The sequence below is a fragment of the Corvus hawaiiensis genome, chromosome Z, assembly GCF_020740725.1.
Source record: "Corvus hawaiiensis isolate bCorHaw1 chromosome Z, bCorHaw1.pri.cur, whole genome shotgun sequence".
Taxonomy (NCBI): Eukaryota; Metazoa; Chordata; class Aves; order Passeriformes; family Corvidae; genus Corvus; species Corvus hawaiiensis.
Window position 1 is genome coordinate 63,502,620 of NC_063255.1, and position 17,694 is coordinate 63,520,313.

General features: G+C 36.1%; 1 protein-coding gene across 50 annotated transcripts in view; it reads left to right on the forward strand.

The window, feature by feature from the left end:
• The window catches only part of PTPRD (protein tyrosine phosphatase receptor type D), a 1,183,457-nt gene that overhangs the window by 239,792 nt on the left and 925,971 nt on the right, over positions 1–17,694 (forward strand). For all 50 annotated transcript variants that reach the window (XM_048291456.1, XM_048291457.1, XM_048291455.1 and 47 more), the window contains exon 3: positions 9,741–9,813. The gene's annotated coding sequence lies outside the window, so the exon portion shown is untranslated. The remainder of the gene's footprint in view (positions 1–9,740; positions 9,814–17,694) is intronic.

The window sequence follows — 17,694 nt, forward strand, 5'->3', positions numbered from 1 at the left end:
TACTCATAAATAATAATACTTTACTTCACTTTTATTTATTTTTGTCAGGGAAGGAATCTTTCCAGCAGATGGCAGCAACTCTCCACCTACCCCAATTCTGACTGAAAACGTGTAACCATCCTAAGAAATACTTTTTTTTTTCCAGCTGATGGCTGAATTGGTTACACAGAGTATTCTTTTCCAGTTTTATTTTTCAAGATGACCAAGCACAACCAGTATCACTAAGTTGTCTGAAACCAGCCAAGCCAAGAGGCATCTGTTACATCACAATTAGTTTACCATATTGACAATTCAGATAAAGGAAGGTGGACCAAAGCTGTAAACTAAATTTGCACTTAGGTGACAGGGTGCACTGCTTAAACTAAACTTGAACTAAACTTGCTTAAACAGCTGCAAGAATCTGTAAACAGTAAAAGCTATTCTGGCTTTTACTGAGCATCTGTAAGGATTTCCTTGCAGTGGACTTTTCATTCATAGTCATTCTTCTTGCTTGGCACATTTGTAGTGTAAGTGGTATTGGACAGAATATACACAGATCCCCTGAAGGAGAGTCTTGCTTAGGCATTCTTCTCTATTCACAGAAGATCACAAGGTCTTCCTATTCAAGGGATACTGACAAATAGGATATTTAAAAATAATCCAATTAACTCAAGTTAAGTGTATGCTGCAGCTTCCTATAAATAATTAACTGATTTTATTTTAAATCTGTCTTTAAAACAGAGTGTTACAATGACTTTTTTTTTCTGCTGAAAAAAGCCCTGTCAACTACTGAGACAGCAACTGCCTGTGGCACTACCCTACAGTTTATTCAGCTATGCATAGACTTGACTTGATCATGCAAATAATCCCTCTTCTGTGGAGCTTCTTGTTTAACTACACCTTAATACATGAATAAGCCACTCTAGGATTCAGATGTAGCTGAGTATAATTAAATTATTGTTATATATAAGAAGCATGATCAAAAATACATATATAATCAAAGGATTATATATGTAATTCTTCCACTGCCATCAACTTCCTTGTTATTTGACATTTAAAGGACTTGTAAGTAAAGCTAAAGCTGGCTAATTGTGCAGAAGTGTAAAAGACTCCAAACATATTCTGAGTTTTTTGACAAATATGAGAGATAAAAAATATTTTGATTACTTTAAAACAATTCAACTGTAATCCATATTTCAACATGGCAGTCAATACAACAAAGCATTTTATTTGCTACAGAGTTTTTGTTTTTGTTTAGTCTAAAAAAAGATGTTGCATTTTTTAACCAAAATCTATGAAATTACTTTGGTTAGAAAACATGTATTTGTATAGAAGTACTAATAAAGAGCTTTCAATTACCGGCTGCCAATTTCTTAGCTATATATATACACCAGGGGAAGTCTTACACTAGTAACCATTTAATAAGCTTTTGTGACTTTGTAGCCTTTTCCTTTTAACCTCCATTTTCTATCATTTGTGGTCCAAGATCACCTGTATCGAAATGGGTTATATTTAAAAAGGGTTAGAGAGATAGGGTACAGTTGTGACATGATGTGAGAAGAGAGGAATAGGTAAAATAACACTTTGGCTTTTATTTGTAAACCTGTCTTGGGAACTTTGGCTTCACTCAGACAGTACTGGACCACATGATCACTTATAGGACTTAAAGAAGGGTTCTCAATTTTCAAACACTTAGCAAGAATTTTTACGGTGGGGAATTCTATTCATGTATTTAGATTTTTGAAAAATGCACTGTATAACTGTAGTACCTTTAATAGATATATGAATTTTTTTCCTACAAAACATAACTTTCTGATATGTACTTATCTGACGTTTTCCATAGTATGTCAGATGTTTTATTTAGACAATAGAAAAAGACAGAAGAAAAACCCGCAAAAAATAGAATTAAAACCAACAACAATAAAAGGTAGAATCATTGCACAAAAGGGAAAAATTTACTGCAGTCCTGTTCCAGGATATCTTTTATAATTTATTCTTGGTGTATGACCAGAAGAAATAACGACAAAATTTCCATGGGTTTTTATTTTGTGGTTTCTCTCCACCCACCATTAATTTCTATCTTTTTGTGAATTTATTTTACCAGTACCTGTTTTGGTAAACAATTATTAAACAATAATTGTTTAATTATTATAAACAATTTGGTAAACAAGTATTTAGTTTTTGGGTGATATATCATTTGACCCATTAGTAGCAGATTTTCCTTATTATTTTAAAGGTATTGCTGAACAATTTCTATGTGATAATATGCCATTTTCATAAATACCAATTGTTGTTGAGAACTATTTACATTCATTAGATATGTAAAGGAAACAATATGGCAGCAGAATTTTTAAACAAAAGCCACTGAAAACAAAAATACCTATAGAAACAAAATATTTTTAAATGGATGAAAAAATAAGGGCAGTAACAGAAGGAAATTTGTATATGTATCTTATTTACAAAATTCTTAATTATACCAAGAAGATTGGTGGGTTACATAAAAGAATAACTTTTAGCTGCATTTCAGATAAAGACCATTGTCCCTACCACAGTTTCTCCAAGGCACAAGTTAGCTCATATAAAATAGTTGCTTAGTGATATCTTCTATGCCTGGAGCTCTGAGAAAATTTTTGTCAACATATTTCACCTTAGAAAGTTTACTTAGAAAGTTTACTAACTAGAGAGTATATTAATCTAGATGCTTTGTAGAAAAATAAAAGTTAATATGGGAATTTATTTGATAGTGCTTTGATAATAGAACAATTAAGAGACAAGCTGATGTCAACACCTCCAGACCATTATGCAATAACTTTCCAAATAGCAGAAAAACTCTAAACAAAAAACCTTAGGTAAATTTCTGACTGCAGAAGCAAGAATATGATCAAACTTTTAATATGTTGGAAAATTCAAATTTTTTTAAAGGGTTTAGCAAGTAAAATTTTTGTCAAGGAGGAAATACTTATGCCATATCTACAAAAGAGGAGCAACATTTTAAGTTCAATTTGTTCCATTTTGGAGTAGGACCTGGAGCCTGGGCAGGTGCCTATGACAAAATCACACAAGCCAGAGCCAGGTTATGGAATTAAGGCAAAGCACAGGGGCAAAAGGAGGCCCTGGGGGCAGCAGGGAGGTGGAGAGACATGGGCCAGCCCAGAGATTCCCAGTGACAGGGACCAGGAGGAAAGTTGAGCCTGATGACAACTCAGCTGCAGCTGTGGGCACAGCTCCAGGCCCTCAACCAGGCCCCACTGCAGCTGGTTTTAGGTAAATCACAGCAGAAGACACTGCCGCATCCATGGGGCAAGGCTTCATTGTATCAGACTGTGGCTTTGGCACTGCTGTGAGTCCTGAACCCTTGGCTCCCAGCTGGGTGGGATGTAGGGAAGCCTTTGGCACAGCTGTGGAGCTTTCGCCATGGCTTGGCCTTAGGACCCAACCTCCACACACAGCTAGGGGCTTAGGAACTTGGGGACACCCCAGGAGGACAATCTGGGGGCTGCAGATACACCAGGCTGGACAGTGTGCCTGTGGAGTGCATTCCCCTAGCAGGGGAAAGAGCTGCAGAGGTGGTGGGGAAGCCAGACTGTTCAGTGATAGGAATGGGCATGACAGGTGTGGGCACTCAGAGGTGGGGAGGGCCCTGGCTGGACACCAGAGGAACTGGGCAGAGGCAGGAGCCTGCAACCGGCCAGGCTGCCCGAGCCCTTGACATCCTTGGTTGGCCGCGGCAGCTGCTTTCATCTCAGCCCATGATAAGTCTGACAGGAACTTCTGACTAATGAAGAGCAAATGCCAGTATTTATATTATTTATTTATTTATTTATTTATTACTGGCACTTACTTTCTTAGAGGAGATCTGCCCTACTAATTCTTTTATATAATTAGGAGCTCTTTTTATGGCTTGGGTTTGCTGTAGCACTGGAACAGAAATTGTCAAACTTTGTGAAATGCAAGGTAAAACAACACTGATGCTATTCTAATAGGTGAAAAAGGGTTAAACACATTTTCCCTTTATCTCTCTGCAGGGTCCTGTTTACTAGAGCTTAAATCTCTTCCAAATAGCAGCCTGAAACCCCTCTTTTTTGCTTCCTACTACATTCCCACTGGGGCAATGCCATGGTTTCTTGATATTATTCTTCATTGTGCTACCTCTTAATAGCAATACTACTGAGAATGACTTTACAGTAGGAGAAACACTGATTTACTTGGCTGTGAAATTGTTCCTGGAAGACTGCCTGCTTGTGCTGTACCATCAAGAGGGTGACTGTGTTTCAGTCTGTTTGTGAAAATGAGATTAGGCAAGTGAGAGGTCTTAATAGGCCTCTCCTAGCTTCATCATCTGCTATTGTCTTTCTGGACTAAATACACAGGTGACATTGAATGGCCAGGATAAATCATGAATGAGCGATCAGGAGAATATTCAGAAAATATTTAAGGGCAAAGTATCTTTATTCTTATAAAACACATCAGATACAAAATCCTTAATCAACTTATTTCATTATCCTTCACGTGCATTATCCTTCACCACTACGTCTAGAAGTGGGAAATCCTCTGGCTGTTTTAAACCAAAATTAATTTTTCCTGGTTTATCTAGTCTTTTTGCAAGGTTTTGTAGTTTTGTTCTCTAAGGAAACTAATTGAACAAAATTAGGTATCAGATTTTCTGGGTATTGAAAATCCTGATTTTGATATCATTATTCACACTTTCATGCTTTAATTTGAGGGGTGTGTATTTTCCTCCTCTTTTCACATTGCTACTTAGAGCCAAAGACATGTCTCTTGATGTTGTTGAATAAAAGCAAATGGTTAGATAAGGAATATTTTACTCTAAACTTTATTTGAGAAATACACATTTGTCACACTTCATAGATCTAAGGATGACAGTAAACAGGGTGTATTCACATCCTGAGAAGGACTATCAGATGTTGTTGATGGCAGTTATTGTATCAGCAATGAAAATATTGCTCTTAATAAGAAAAAAATTTTTCACAGTATATCTCTTTGTCAAAAAAATTCTAAATTAAAATCGCCTTCAATTCTATGGGGGAAAATTAATCACTATGAAAGGAGAATTCAAGGTATATACCAAAAATTTTATGCAAATTACATCCTTTTAAACATTTTTAGTAAAATGATAGAAGCATGGAGTCTACTCTGACACTAATTCTAAATCAGACTAAGTACCTCTAGCCTGTAGAACATTCAACTGCTATCTCCCCTATCGTGCTTACATATTTTTTAGTGCTTCCATCTCTAAAGGTTTTCTACACACTTTTTATAATCTAGATCTGAAGTTATCTAATGTTACACACAATGTTGGTGCAAGTTTCCAGCATCTAAATGATGTTACTCAGAACTAGGCTATCCCAGCATGACAGTTGTTGGCATCGAGTCAACTGTATATATATAAGTCAGTTACTTAATTCCTTCTCTTCTCTCCACTTTTTCGTTTAGGTGTAGGTGTTTCTTTCCTTTCTAGAGCACAGGAATGACTTCTTGTTCATGAGTCCATATAGGACCTTATTTTCCATTCTGTGCCGTATCCATGTATAAAACCTGTTTCCCTTAAAAAAAAATGGGCTTGACTACAACATCATTTGTCCTGACAAGCTTTTCAGTTTCTAAAGAGCTTTTCTGTCCCTGGGTGTGACCTTCAAATATCTGAGAGCAGTTTTTCTTTTGAAAAAGACAAGCTACAATCTAGTTATCATAAAAAGAAAAGTACGAAATCATATGCTTCTGCCCCTTTCCCTGTGCAGGTATAGCATCTATAAGACTGCCATCAAAAAGGTAAACTTGCAGAAAATGCAAATGATTTTTTTTTCCTAAGTGTCAGTGCTGAACTCTTTAGACTCATGGGCTCTGTCAGGGAAATAACAGTGGACAGGGAAGAAAAGCATGACAGGAGTACATTGTTCCATGCTAGCTGTTAGCTTTGCCTACCTAAGGCATGGAATACAATGGATGTCTATTTTCATCATTTCAATACAAGAGTGATTATGAAGACTAAAGGACAACCACAAGAGAATTAGCCTTAATGAGGTCAGATTGAAATTAGTTACCTTCATGCCCATAGATTCACATGCTTTCACAGCTTCATAACTTCTTCAACGAAGTTATTTACATGGCATGTCAGTGACATAGCAGAAGACTGTCAACTCCTTTTACCAGTGACAAACCTGAGAGAGGCCTGGCTATGGTCATACAGTCTAACAGCAACGTCTGTCTCCCAAGTCCACTGGCAGCCACTCAGCACAGACCACGTATTTTCTCTCCAGAGCTTTTAGCATTGTGTGACACAGACTTAGAAACAAGGTTTGCGAACGTGACATCTGCTTTCTTATGCTTTATATTTAAAGACGGGGAATAAAGGTTCTGGAGACAAAAGAGATTTGTTAGGGAAAGGAGGGTTTGTGTAAAAAATTTAACAGTCATTTTATAATTTTTTTAATTTGAAGCAGGGACAAGCCTATTTATTCTGTGGGGCTGTATAGCAATATTATTCCCTTGATATTTTTATCAATGTAACCCATTATCCTCTTCTTTTTTTCTCTTTTAAATAAACAGTAGCCAGTGATAGAGATTTTTCTGTTTCTGCAAGTTTAGGAAACGAAATCGATGAGTTTCCAGAACTAACCTATGATATTCAGATATGCTGTTGATTTTTTTTAAAAAAACTTTTGAGGTTATAGCATCTATGATTTAAGATCAAAGCTATGCTGATATACTGATATCCTCAATACTGAGAGGAAAACTGAATGAGGCCTAGCTTTGAAACTATTAAATTGAGTAAGAATAGAAAAGAGCCATGGAATGGTATGTAGAAAAAACTGCAGGGGAAGAGGGAGATGAAAAGCATTCATGCCCCCAAATATAGGAAGAAGTTAGTCTTACTAAACTGCTTTCCCACTACTAACACTCTGCAATAGTTCTTCCTCTTTCTTTTAAATGTACACAGAATATGTTTATTACTCTTCAAGTAAATGACCATAAATTAATCTATATAAACTCATCTTAACAAATTAGAATATTAAGAATATGTTTTGGGCAATATTTTTATTTATTGTGGTTGGAATTGCTGCTTTCTTTAAGGAAAAGTTGAATAAAAATAGTACTATTAACAGAAACGGAAAGTACCGAATGTGAAAACAGTCTTTCAGTGAACTGGACAGGTTCATAGTTTTCAAGTGATGGAAGTCCGTGTAAGTGGACCAAGCAAATTCAATACAGGCAGCTAAAACACATAGCATAGAGTAACAAAGGGAAGTGATAAAAGAATGGAAGAATCTTATATTTGCATATGTGATTATAAAAAAGAACAATGCATAGTGCACCAGTTTTCAGGACATATTTTATGAGTTCATATTGCTTAATCAGCATTCCTATGATGTGATGATTAATTAAGCAAGTTAAGTTAAAAAAAAAAATGATGCTTTTATAGACATCAAGGAAATGCTAACCAGTGTATAGTGTCAGCCAAAGAAATCTCGGCCATAAAGACAGCAATGTTGAAATGTAACAAAATATGTATTCAACGTAGTAATTTGAACCATGTCATTAAGCCTTCAGCACTGACAGCATTATTATTTGTGTATTTCTTTTCACTCTGCTTCCAGTCTGACTGTGAAAAATAAAGCAGATATTGAAATGCTTCCAACCTATGTTCCCCTTGTATTTTATGCTACTTAACATTTGCTTATAACAAAATTTCTTTACCTGCCTGTTTTCAACGATTTTCTTCATGTTGCATATGCAGTGCATTAAAAAAAAAAACCAAAAGCACTGAAGCTGTTACTGTATTATGACAAAAATAGAATCGTTACAGGGAAGAGAGTTTTTAGAGTGAAACATTCTTGATCAGTGTTGATCATTTATTGCTATTCACTTTTATTCTTTCCTAAAGAATTTAGGAGTATTGTGATTTCTGAATGTCATGATTGAGATATATAAAAAGGTGGAAGGTGGCTATCAATCCCAGACTGCCTTGGTGGGTGCATAAAACACAGACTCATGGGTGCTGTGAATAAAATATCACAGTATCACAGACTGGTCGAGGCTGGATCTGGACCAGCATCCCTGCTCGAGCTACTTAAAGCAGGTTGCCCAAGACCATGTCCAGATGGCTTTTCAGTATTTCCAAGATGAATATTCCACAGTCATTTCTGGGCAAACTGCTTCAGTATTCAGTTACAGTAAAAAAGCTGTTTTCTGATATTCTTATAGATCTTTCTGTGTTTCCTTTTTCCCATTGCTTTTTTATCCTGTCATTAGACAACAAAGAAAAGAGACTGACACCATCTTTGCATCTCCCCTTCAGTTGTTTATATGTGTTGATGAGTTTTCTCTTGAGCCTTCTTCTCTCCAGACTGAACAGTTATACTTCTCCCAGCCCTACCCCAAAGGAAAGATCACAGAATCATGGACTGATAGAATGGTTAGGGTTGGAAGGGACTTCAAAGATCTTCTAGATTGAACCCCCTTGCCCGAGGTTCCTTCCATTAGACCAGTTGTACAGAGCCCCATCCAGCCTGGCCTTGTACTCTTTCAGAGGTGTGGGGTCCACAACCTCTTTGGACAGTATATTCCTTCCTAATATCTAACCTAAATGTACACTCCTTCAACTTAGGCCATTCCCCCTCGGCCTATTACTACATGCCCGTATTAAAAGTCCATCTCCAGCCCTCTTGAAAGCCTCCTTCAGATACTGGAAGGTGCTACAAATTCTCCCCAAAGCCTTTTTTTCTCTGGACTGAGCAGCTCTAACTCTCTCAGCCCATCTTCATAGGAGAGATGCTCCAGCCCTGTGATCAACTCAGTTTCTCTCTCCAGGACTTGTTTCAACAGGTCCACATCTTTCTTTTGCTGGGGGACCCAGATTGTTGGTCCCTGGACTGGGATGCAGCAGTCCAGGTGGGGTCTCACAAGAGCAGAGCAGAGGGGGACAATTGCCTCCCTTGACCTACTGGCCACATCACTTTTGATGGTGCCCAGGCTGAAGTTGGCTTTTTGAGCTGCGAGTGCACATTACTGGGTTGTGTTTTTCTTCTCATCAACCAATGTCCCTAAATCTTTCTCGCAATCCATTTTCCACCCAGCCTGTACTTATGCTTGGATTTTCCCAGCCCAGGTGCAGGACCTTGCGTCTGGCCTTGTTGAACATCATGAGGTTTCCACAAGTTCACCTCTTAAGCTTGACTGCTAGTGAGAAAGATGTGTGGCTAAATGTGTGGCTTGAATGGATATCCATATGGTAGAGGTAGACACAGGTTTGTGGCATGTGAAGAGGTAGCTTTATTATTGACGAGGCTACAGTTCTGTTTTCATACACCTAAGGTAATTTACCAAATGACATACTGTCAGTGCAAGTACTTCTGGTGTATTTAAAGAGCTATTAGCATAAGTTCAGTTATGAAACAGTATTTTTGCACTAAAAATAGTACATGGAAAAAGGGTTGGTCTAGCGCAGTGACAAAGCAAGAAAGTGTTTATGACTAAGACATGTTTGGAACACAACTGTTTCATAAGCACTTCAATCAAGTACAGATAATTTCAATACAAATAATTGTGTATGACTGTGATTTATATTCTTTCACATCAGAGTTACTCTAGAAATTCCACTTTGTTTTGCTGCTTTTCAATGATTACTGTTTGCAGAAGTTATTTATCATCAGTGTATTAACTTTTTTATTTCTTGAACCCTTCAGAATTTATTGGTTTTGCTGTAGAAAAGCAAATAAAACATGTTTGATTTTCTGTTTCAGGGAAATCTTGAAGAGTCTTACACTTTTAATCCTCCAGTCATTAGCTGTGCTATGAGGACATTCTGGTGAGGCGGTAAGTTGGTGTAGATCTATTACTTTGATCAGCTGAATTGTCATTTCAGATTTAACTTCTATAAAAATATCCTTCAGTACCTATCTCACAAACTTGTCTTCCAGCCTCCCTTGGCAAATTTCCAAAACTGTAAATCTGTGATTGATTTCATATGTAGGAAGTATGAATCACAGAGGCATGAGATTTGTTCTGTATTTACAGATCAACTTTATATCATATGAACAGAGCAGTTGATGCCTACATGCTCAATTCCTATTCTCCAGAAATCCTAGGTTCCTACTCATCTGAAAATCTGGGTGATTATTGTAATTAGTTTAGTAAACCATGAGTCACTCAGGAACGTTAGATATTGTCAGCTTTCCAAATTTCAGTAATCTCTCTGTCAACTACTTGTCAGACTTCTTCCAGAATATTCCGTCCCCACACCCATACGAGTATGACAAAACTCTACATGCTTTTATTTTTCTGCCTGCAAAGAAGGCTTATAGATTTAAGAGGTCACTGTGACCTGTCAATGTTCCCTGGATGAGCAACTTTTATGAGGCTCTAATAAATTACATCATAACTTCTGTTGATCTTAGCAAGACTCAAGTAACTCCTATATAATACTCTCTAACCAGGCATTTTCATCTGGAATAGGATTATTTTTAATTTTTACGTTTAAGTACTGAGTGGAGACAACAGAAATGACAGTTACTTATTCTTAGCTGTTAAAAAAGTTCTGAATAATGAAGGGCCCAATGACTGAGTCATGTTTCAGGCAATTGTAGCTCATGTCTCCCAGTCTTAATACATCATGCTTGTTCTTTCTTTTTTTCTTCCTTCATTATAAAGTCAAAGTTTGTGCTACTGTTGGAGCTTGAGTGCTGGAAAATACAAACCTTCATCTTTCAATGAAACACCATGTAGGTTTTGCTAAGCTAGATACCATGTACAAGAATAGTTTTACAACTCCAGTTATATATAATTATTATATTAAAAGATTCATGTTCCAGAATATAATGAGTGCAAGCAAACCTTCCAAAACTCTAGATCCTAAGAAGAATAAAGTTGTATGCTATTTCATATTCTACAGATATGGCCAAATGGTCATTATGTTTTGTACATCAATTGCAGAGTTAGGATCACCGATGTAGCATAGATTCTTAATTCTCTGCTCCCTTGTTGTTGATATAAGGAAAACTTACAAAGTAAACAATAAAAATTATTTCTGATTTAAATATATGAATTCACGCAGCCCATAGCCTGTTACTTTTTAAACCAGGCAGATATTTTTTCTGGTCAGTCTTCTGAGTGACCTTTTCTTTGTGATACCATTGAAGTATAGTGTCACTAACTACATTTTCATCTAAATGAAGTGATAAGTCACATAAGAAGGATATATTTATTGGAGTGAATACCAATAACAAATTTCCATTTTAATACAAAGTTTCCTTTTCAAGGATTTTTTTTTCCTTGCCTTTGAAACTGTGCAAGAAATTAAAGTGTGATCTAAATCATGTCATCCTCTTATCTCGTTTTCTTAGCTAAAATATGAATTGCTTTTAATGGAAGTAATAAAATTATCTCCTTCTGCTGGTGTTTCCTATTGTGAAAATACAAGTAGTTTAAATGCAACATATTTTACCCAAATTAATAAACACATTCTCAGAACAAATTCACATTCTTAAAGTAAAATCTAATAAATGGAAATCTAATTTATTTCTTCAGTCTCTTGCAGCAGTATATTGGGGTTTTTTTGAATAAATGTGAACTATTTATTAATATTTATATTTCACAGTTAAATAATTCTTGCTTGTCTGTGGGGTTTTTTTAAATAAATGTGAACTATTTATTAATATTTATATTTCACAGTTAAAGAATTCTTGATTGTCTGTGGCTAGATTCCCACTTCTTCAAGATTGCAAATCTGGAATAAATGTAATTTCCTAGGCTGAAATCCTGTCACTTTATCAAATATAAGAAATTTCCTTGAATGAATTAATAGCAATGGAAAAACAATGGGAAATAAAAAATGGAAAAGAAAAAAGGCGCCAAATTTATAGCAAAGTTTCAGTGGTTTAATATTTGTGTTAGTTTAAGAATTCTGTACTTGTGGCATATATATACAATGCTATAAAATTTTTTAACTTCCATTTTAACTTTTCATTTCAGATGTTATGGAAAAAAATAAATCCAAATTGTGAAAACTTTAACTATTACAGAAAGTAACTTGGCAAATCTTCATAATAATAGAAAAGCCTTCTGAAAATTGAATAGAGGCTGCTTCTTTTATATATTTTCTTTTAAACAGAAATTCAGTGTTTTGTTTTCCTCTTCTGGGTGAGCACAGTTTCAGCCCTGAAAATGTCAACATAAAATTATCCTTAAGGGGGAAATTTTGATAGTACAGAAATACAAAGCATTTCCCTCAGAATTCATTATGTCTCAGATTCCATACTTAAAGTGGGATGAACAGAGATATGTCTGCTGCACTTTCATGATAATTAAGATACATGCAAGAGGACACAATATGTCTTCATTACTTAGAACCAATTTCTTGTGATTGATGAAAAAGATGAACAATCTAGATACAGGCATGTAGGATGCAGTGTATTACTTTTTTTGATCATAGAGTTAGAGGAGGGAATTATTTATTAAGATTTTATTTTGAAATTCATATTATTAATAAGAATACATGAGTATTAAAATTCTTAACACTATCAGTTCAATGGCTTGGCGTGCTAGAATAAGAATATTCAAGCTTTAACCTCTAGGCTATATTATTGAAGCCAGTTTAGACTGGTTCGGTTTGAACATTCTTTTAGTTTGACAGTTATTTCACTAGGTGAAATGTGATAATGGAATGAGTTCAAATGGTGAGAATAAAGAACCACATTACAGAAATATTGCATGTTATGACAATATTTCACATCTCGCAATCACAACAGAAAGGTCAAAGATCAGATATCTATGCAGAGTCAACTGCATCTTAAGTCAATAAGCAGTTTTGAGTCTTGTGGCTCAAGACTGATGAGGAGCCCTGGGAAAAAAATGAACACTCCCATACCCAGGCAATACTGTAGCTGTGGTTAAAAAATTCTGGTTCATTTAGCTACTTACCATCAGCACAAAATTCACTTAACTACTTAACCAAGCTTAAAATTATGAAAAAAGAACCTTTTTTTGATTAAAAAATCTATATTGTTTGTCGCCGTTTCGGAGGCAGACAAGCAACAAGGCTCACTGGGTTCATGCACAACAGCCCACTTCAATTGAGTCTTCTTCCCCTTATATAGAGATCTGAAGGTCCGCATGTTCGATCCCTATGGGCTGAGCCAGTTGCCACCCAGCCAACCAGCCAATAGCTGCTTGTGCCCCCAGCGGCCTGGGCCTGCTCTCCAACAGTCCACACTGGTCAGATTGCATAACCCAATGGTCAGGGTACTTAAGTAATTTCAGTTATGTCTTCATTACTTCAGTTATAAAAGAGGGAGTTATAAAATGTCATTAATTATTATTGTGAGGCCTTCAGGCCAGCTGCTGACCACCACAATTGTTCATAAAAATATTCTTACTGGAACTCAGAATAAGATAAGTCAAGCAGTCATTTCTAATAAAGGAATAGTGATTAAAAAAGTAACCTAATGGAATTGCAAAAAATCTCAGTACAGAAACATTAGCAATGAAAATATTTTCGTCTACAAATTACACGTGCTTCAAGTAATTTAGTTCTTCTGGAGTTCTTTCATAGAACAGAAACTGAAATAAACAAAATCTTCATGGACTAGTCAGGCATCCATGGCATTGGATTTTTTTCTTCATACCATTCCATTGCAGATGAATTTCAGTAAAATGAAAGGGAAAACATTTTTAATCTGTATTTTTCTTTCCAAATAAATATTGATATCACTCCGAAATATGCAACATATAGCAAATAGTAGTGCAAGGAAATATATAGTACAGGTCAGTATTTCTCAGTAGCTGTGTGCTAACAATAGTAGATGAGTCACAAAAGGCAATCTGAAGTTACAAAACAGAGGCTATAATAATATAATCTGAATAAAAAGAAAAATGTTGCTTCTTTACAACTATAATTTTACTTTCCATGACCAGGTAATTCTGAACTCATGCAGCACAGGAACTGTGCCTAATTTCAGCATGTTAGTAGTATTTGCTCTTTTATTATAAGTCAGTTTATTGAGAGACAGATCTTTTTAAAGAACTTTTCTAATGAAACCTGTTGTTATACATATATATCAATCTTCTCTTATAAATATCATATGTATATTATATAATCATGAGTTCAAAAATTAGTGAATATATTCACTAGTTTTCCTAGATGTTAGGATTACTTAAAGAAAAAGTACTGATTGTCCCACACAGGCCATTTTAAGATCCTGTACAGTTTTGAGAGACTTTATTGCCTGGTTAGGGTTCTGTATGCATAAAGATTGTCATTATTCACAGAGAACACTTTTTTGTCTGAAACGTTTTGTGTGGAAGTGGCTAAAACTTTGTAACAAAAGAGCTTATTTTCCCTCTGTGTATTTTTGGCAGAGAAAAGTATAGTTTAGAAACACACAAAAAAATTTCTTGTTAAAATCCTTTTGCTTAGTAAATTTGAATGCTTTTGTTGTTTTTGTTGATGTTCAGGTTTTAATTTTCAAATTTATATAATATCAGAATTCTTACTTGAAAAAATTGATTTTATTGTCTGAAAGTAGGAGTGATTACATGCAACTAGGTATAAAATCAGCCTCTTTCTCAATCAAGTTGATTTTTATGCATTTTTTGTATTTAATTGATAATTGCAGAATCACAGAATGGGTGGAAAGGACTACAGTGGGTCATCTGATCCAACCTCCCTGCTCAAGCAGGATCATCCTAGAGCACCTTGCACAGGATTGTATCAGATGGTTCTTGAATATCCCCAGTGAGGGAGTCTCCACAGCATCTCTGGGAAATCTCTTTCAGTGCATGGTCACCTGCACAGTAAAGAAGTTCTTCCTCGTATTCAGGTGGAACTTTCTGTACATCAGTTTCTGCCCCTTGCCTATTGTCCTATTGCTTTGCACCACTGAGCAGAGCCTGGCTCCATCCTCTTATCACTCTCCCTTCAGATACTCACAGACATTGATGAAGTCCCCTCTCAGTTGTCCCTTTGAGACTGAACAGGCCCCACTCTCTAAATCTTTCCTCATAAGAGAGATGCTCCAGTCCCTTAATAATTTTTTTATCCCTTTACTGGAGCCAGTCCAGGAGCTCCATGTCTCCCCTGCACTGAGGAGGCCAGAACTGGACACAGCACTCCAGGTGAGGCTCCACCAGGGCTGAGTAAAGGGGTGGGATCACCTCCTGTCCATTGCCATCTGCTGGCAATGCTCTTCCTAATGAACCTCCTGGGCAACCCCTAGTTGGGGTTAGGGATAATGCATCCATTCCATGAATGTCATGTTACCTCAAATAGTTTTTCTTTAGAAGTAACATATAAAATTTCCTTTACTTCTATGGCAGGAAATAAGGCAAAACACCATTAAAAAAATAACTATGAAAAGGTTTGTCAGATAGGGTGAAAGAAATAGTGCATTTGAATGAAACTGCTGTTTTAGTCTCCAAAAATTCTTTATTTCAGACTAGAAGACAGTGAAACATTTCATGATTCCTCTCTTTGCAATATGATTTAATGACAAAGAGGTACTTTATAAACAAGCAAACAAAACCCAAGAATTCCATACTCAAAAATCAACGTCGAATTATTTTTTAAATATTAAGAGATGAGAACTGGGTTATCTGGAAATGAATTTCATTTTTTGATATAGTGGTTTTTTGTGTAAGTTCAGATGTCTGATTGCTTTGTCCTATTTTTATTAGAGATTTTCAGAATATCTCTCTTGAAAAAAACAGATATAAATGTTACTCTTATAATTCATTGTACAAAGAAGAGGTTGGTATTTCATAGAATCATAGAATGGTTTGGGTTGGAGGGCACACTAAAGGCCCTCTAGTTCCAGCCCTGTGCCACAGGCAGGGACACATTTCACTATACCATGTTGTTCAGAGTTCCATTCAACCTGGCTGTGAACGCTTCCAGAAATGGGCATCCACAGCTTCTCTGGGGTCCCTGTTCAAGTGCCTTACCAGCCTCATAGTAAAGAATTTTTCCCTAATATCTGATCTAAACCTACTCTCTTGAAGTTTGAAGCCATTCCCCTTTGTCCTGTCACTACATGTTGTTGTAAATAGTTTCTCTCCCTCTTTCTTGTAGGTTCCCTTCAGGTACTGGAAGGCTTCAATTAAGTCACCCCAAAGCCTTCTCTTTTCCAGGCTGAATTCCAATTCTCTCAGCCTTTCCTTGTAGAAGTGCTCCATTCCTCTAATCATCTTGGTGTCCTTTTCTGGACTCACTCCAACAGGCCTATATCCTTCCTATGCTGGGGACCACAGAGCTGGATGCAGCACTGCAGGTGTAGTCTCACAAGGCAGAGTACAGAGACAGAATCAAACAACCTCCCTTAACCTTCTGGCCACACCACTTTTGATACAGACCAGAATTGGGCTGCAAGGTCATTTCTCCTCCAACAGAACCTCCAAGTCCTCCTCATCAGGGCTGCCCTCAATCTGTTCACAACCCAGGCCTGTGTTGGTACTAGAGGTTGCCCAGACCCATGTGCAGCATATTGCAAGAAACATTTTTGAACTGGTAAGCAGAAGCCAAGATTTGCAGAATTTGAGACTGAACTTTTAAGTATTTTTTCTGACAATAGTATGAAGCTTTGGCTAAGGAAATAACACACATATAGTAATTTTTTACCCACATCATCTCACATATACCTTGTGTTTTCTTTTTTTCACTAAATGACGAATATTTTTTGCAACTTTTTCTAAAGCAGAAATGTATTTCTAAAGAAGCAATGAGTATTAAAACTTTTTCATTGAGACATTCACTCTGTGCCACTGTAGGTGACTTTGTTCTACTCCCCTTCTTTTTTTGCCTGCTTAAATTTTTAACTAAGGTAATAACAATAATTATAAAATTTAAGTTAGCAGCTGTTAGCACACATATTTTTGTTGCTGACAAATTCAATTAAAGACACTGCTAGCTAAACCAATCAAGTAACAGGTAGCTCAGAAAAGGTCAACTCTAAATTATTGTTTCCCATAATAATTTCCCAAACCATTAAGTTTGTAAAATTAATTTGAAACTGAAGCTCATAAAAGTAAATTATGGAGAATGCCTTGCTAGTTTGTGGGTATTCTAGAGCATAAAGCTGTATGTCTCCCATGCATAATGCACCTCCTAACATTGTCCAGGTTGCAGCACAAGTACAGACAGGTTTTAGCAGTATTTGCTTTAAAAAAGCCTATTTCCAGGAATGCTAACTCTCATCAGAAAGCTTTTTTCCCCTCCCCCATAATTACAAACCAAATGTTTTTCTTTTGTTTAAATGTTTTGGGACATTTAAGAAAGACAAGAGAGAAGGTTTGATACACAGTAACAAGCATAGTTATTAAAATAACTACAGTATCTTTAGAACTTTAATAATTCAACAGGGAATTATATTTCCAAAATTCAAGCATGAGTTTGAACTTCACCATGAAGTAAAATGCAAATGATAATTTAAAAAACCAACCCAAAAAGAACTTAAGTCTAAGATAAGATGAATCAGTTATTTATACAGCTACATTAAGCTTTTAGTTACTGTAAAATCAAGACCCATTAAAAGTAATTCGACAAAACTGAGGTTTTCATGGTCCCTGATTTGTTTCTTCTAACAATTGCAACAGCTTGTGGAAGTTAAAAAGACCTTGAAAATCTACAGAGGCAGGGAATTCAACATGATCACAGTTGTTTTTAAACACAATATTTTATCAGCAAATGCTGGTTAAAGAGAGAATAAG